This window comes from Nerophis ophidion, linkage group LG08 (genome assembly GCF_033978795.1).
Source record: "Nerophis ophidion isolate RoL-2023_Sa linkage group LG08, RoL_Noph_v1.0, whole genome shotgun sequence".
Classification (NCBI taxonomy): Eukaryota; Metazoa; Chordata; class Actinopteri; order Syngnathiformes; family Syngnathidae; genus Nerophis; species Nerophis ophidion.
In genome coordinates, this window is record NC_084618.1 from 1,036,344 (window position 1) to 1,040,887 (window position 4,544).

General features: G+C 40.1%; 1 long non-coding RNA gene across 1 annotated transcript; it reads left to right on the forward strand.

Annotated features, from left to right (window-relative positions):
* Positions 1-330: 330 nt before the first annotated feature.
* LOC133557169 (uncharacterized) lies at positions 331-3,269 on the forward strand. The gene is made up of 2 exons (XR_009807712.1): positions 331-467; positions 600-3,269. It is a non-coding gene; the product is annotated as an uncharacterized LOC133557169 (long non-coding RNA).
* Positions 3,270-4,544: the final 1,275 nt, after the last annotated feature.

Genomic DNA, 4,544 nt, shown 5'->3' on the forward strand with positions numbered 1-4,544 from the left:
CATCATTTTACATTTTGGCAATTTTACCAAATTGTAGAATTTCAACAATTTTGAATGAATAAATAAAGTGTCTTTTTGTTCTGTATGTACAACATGATGTATTATTGTAAGTCTTCTTTTTTGGAACACAGTTAGTAAATAAATAGCACATTTGTAGTTATTTCCTATATTTCTACACAATAAGTCAGACATGTAAGTGAGCAATAGAGACATTTTTGGGCCAAAACATGTTTAGCTTTATTCATTATTGACATGTTTCTTGCTACTTGATGTTGTATATTTTTGACAGTTCATTTATCACCCAGTATTACACCCAGATATCTAGTTTATTTGAGCCTTTCACTGTCTTTTCTGTCTATATGTGTATGATATCACCACTGTTTCACTGCATCACATCTACCTTTACCTGGACACGCAGGAGACCCGGCATTCTGGTGCTGATCAACGACGCCGACTGGGAGCTCATGGTGAGATTTGTCCTTTCAAAACCACAGCACCCAAACTAATGTGTACACACACACACACACACACACACACACATGTCCCGTGGTTCCTCCTGTTGACACGAAGCCCTGACCTGACCTGTCCTGGGCCCTTAGGGGGAGCTGGACTACCGCCTGCAGGAGCAGGACACGGTGGTGTTTATCTCCACACTGCACGGGGGCTAGAGCGCACGCCAGCAAGACTCAACCCCATTGGACGAGGCCTCGGTGACATTTTTTCATCTTTTTCTTCTCTTGTGTTTTTCACATGGCGGCCTGGCCAGAGGCAGGAAGTGGTCAGCTGACACAGGTGATTGAAGTCAACATTTTTATTGTAGAAGAAGCTGCACTGTAGAACACAAAGCAATACAAATCCAAACATTGGTGAAGAAAGTGAGTGTTGTTTCCAAGAGGTGGTTGATGAGCCTCACAATCACACATCTAGTGGCACACACGGCAAAATGCTGTTTGCCCCCCACCCCCCCCCCCCTTGTTTTTCTTCACACTTTAATCCTGTAAAACCATTTTTGATTATTTTTTTCAATAGTTTTGGAATGCAGCGTTGCCATGGTTAGGGCAGCCCTACATAGAGGGCCGCCTAAAACATACCTGGGGTCTCTACTCGGTTGTCATGACAACATCAAACATTTCATCTATGACATCATCGTAATCATTTCTATTTGGGAAGTTAGAGTTTTACATATTGTGCTCCTGGGTCGAATTGAATCCAACCCAATCCACTTTATTTATATAACACATTTAAACAACAACATGTTTCCAAAGTGCTGCACAACAATATTAAAAACAACATTCAAATACTATCCTGAGCTCCACCAATGACTGAATAAAAACATAAATAAATAATAATAGATAATAATGAATAAATAACCAATACAAAAACAATATGATTAAAAACGATTTTAAGGGTGAAAGCAATTAACAGTAACTAGAAATCCCATTTTAAAACAGAGGACCACAGAAGAATAAAAGTGGGTCTTAAGACGAGACTTAAAAGAGTCCACTGTGGGAGCAGTTTGAACATGGAGGGGCAGAGTGTTCCAGAGTTTAGGGCCGACCACAGAGCAGGTCCTGTCTCCCCTGGTTTTAAGTCTGGTCTTGGACACCACGAGCTGGAACTGGCTCTCGGACCAGGATTGTAAGTTTGGATGAGGTCCGAGATGAAATGGGGTGCCAGTACATGTACAGATTTAAAAACAAAGAGCAAGGTTTTAAAATCAGTTCTAAAGTGACCAGGGAGCCAGTGCAGACTCTGAAGGATTGTGGTTATATTTCTGGCGTTTCCTGGCCTCTGTTAAAAGTCCTGCTGCCGCGTTCTGGACTAACTGACACCGGGAGAGATAGGAATGATTGTTTTAAGCGCACAAATGACCACTAAAGCTGTATTTTCATTTGCACTTCAATTTTATTGACAGTATATTTCAGAAACATTCAATATTACTTTCTATTAATGGAGTTACAACTTATTAATTTAAGCGCCACATATTTGTATAGACATTTTTCATCATCTTTTATGAGTGCCTTTTTTTTGCAGTATTTTATGAGTATTTCTGTCTGTGATCAGCCTGACATTGATGAAGAACACATGCTTTCAGATCATGTGACAAGGTTTATCCTGTTAGACTCTAAGTATGTTGGATGATTCAAATGAGGAGTAAGATTATTCATTCACTGGTGATATGATCTGGAGTGGGGAAGTTGTGAAAAAGGCTGAGAAGCCCTGATTGGAGCACAACACTTGAAGGGAAAGAGATGATTTAGCAAAAGTGACATATATTTGCAAATCTCCCTGAGCAGCACGTCTGCCTTGCAAGAGCAGCACAGCAGTTAGCAGCACAGCAGTTAGCAGCACAGCAGCACCACAGCAGTTAGCACCACAGCAGTTAGCAGCACAGCAGCACCACAGCAGTTAGCAGCACAGCAGTTAGCAGCACAGCAGTTAGCACCAGCAGTTAGCAGCACGTCTGCCTTGCAAGAGCAGCACAGCAGTTAGCAGCACAGCAGTTAGCACCACAGCAGTTAGCAGCACGTCTGCCTTGCAAGAGCAGCACAGCAGTTAGCAGCACAGCAGTTAGCACCACAGCAGTTAGCACCACAGCAGTTAGCAGCACGTCTGCCTTGCAAGAGCAGCACAGCAGTTAGCAGCACAGCAGTTAGCACCACAGCAGTTAGCACCACAGCAGTTAGCAGCACGTCTGCCTTGCAAGAGCAGCACAGCAGTTAGCAGCACAGCAGTTAGCACCACAGCAGTTAGCACCACAGCAGTTAGCACCACAGCAGTTAGCAGCACGTCTGCCTTGCAAGAGCAGCACAGCAGTTACTTCAGGACAATCTCCACTTGTCAGTGGCGGAGCAGGAAGGGGCTTGGAAACATTTCCATGCGCTTCTTCACATAAACTCGGTGTGATCTGGGCATAGCAGTTCTTCTCCAGTCGCAGGCCCCTCGGTACATGCTTTATCAGTATCATGCACTACAAAACCTGCTCATCGTAGACATGAATCCTAATTTTCACAATTTGCTTCAAAAAGTCAAAAATTGGCGCACCTTGTTTGATTCATTTTTATTTTATAGATTAAAATGTTGTATATACTGTACTCCTGAGTTAATGAATGATATTTTTTTAATGGAGTTTATCAACATTTTTACTATCAAATGACTCAACTTGGTCAAAAATGTTTGGAGTTTAAATAAGGATTTCATTCTTTAAACAAACAAATCTTTTTTGTTACACACTGAAAACAATGTTAATAAAGTTATTTGTTAATTGATCCACGTTTCTTTTGGTTTTTTCGGACAATGATTTGCAGAGGTGTACTTATTACAATTATATAGACAACTGATACTATAAATGCTCCAAATGTTTACTATACTTATTATATATTACACTAATATGTTTGGTCAGCTACTGCACGGAGCTAAGATGTGCATGAATATACCCATGGAACCACCCATTCATCTAACCATGGAACCACCCATTCATCTAACCATGGAACCACCCATTCATCTAACCATGGAACCACCCATTCATCTAACCATGGAACCACCCATTCATCTAACCATGGAACCACCCATTCATCTAACCATGGAACCACCCAGTAATCCATCCATCCATCCCTCCATTTACTACTGCTTGTCCCAATAATGTACCTGTAAATACATCCATTGATCTACATGTAGATGTACCCATTAATCTACCTCTAGATATACTTATATCCCCTCAATATAATAACAGATCTACCAATAGATGTGTCCATTGATCTACTCATAAATCTCCCCATGGATCCACCCACATGTACATCCATTATCTACCAATAGATAGTGGTGGTCAAAAGTGTAGGTACACTTGTAAAGAAAATGATGTCATGACTTATGTGTTTGTGATGTAGTGATTGGAGCACATACTTGTTGCTCACAAAAAACACTCATGAACTTTGCTTCTTTGATGAATTTATTATGTCTCTACTGAAAATGTGCTGTGTCAAAAGTATACGTACAGCAATGTTCATATTTGTGTCAAAAGTATACGTACAGCAATGTTCATATTTGTGTCAAAAGTATACATACAGCAATGTTCATATTTGTGTCAAAAGTATACGTACAGCAATGTTCATATTTGCTTCCATGTGACCTTGGCAAGTTTACCTGCAATAAGGTGCTTTTGCTAGCCATCCACAAGCTTCTGTGCACATTTTTCACCACTAAATTGCTGCAGTGACTTTCTACTGATCATAAACAGTATTAGTAGATCATAGTCACATGACTTTCTACTGATCATAAACAGTATTAGTAGATCATAGTCACATTTGTGCTTGTTTGTTTGTATTGTTGTAAACATTGTTGTTGTCAAAGAAGATATTTGATTTTGCTTCCAGCATCTTAAGACAAAAGTATTAAAAAAACAACTTGTAAGAACTATTTTTGCACATTTCATTCTTCCTGCTGTGTCCAATGACTTGTTTGTTTTCTTTACATCTTCATGGCTATTTGTCATGTTTGGGATTCATCTTTTGTTGATTTCTTCATTGCAAAATATAGCTGCACCA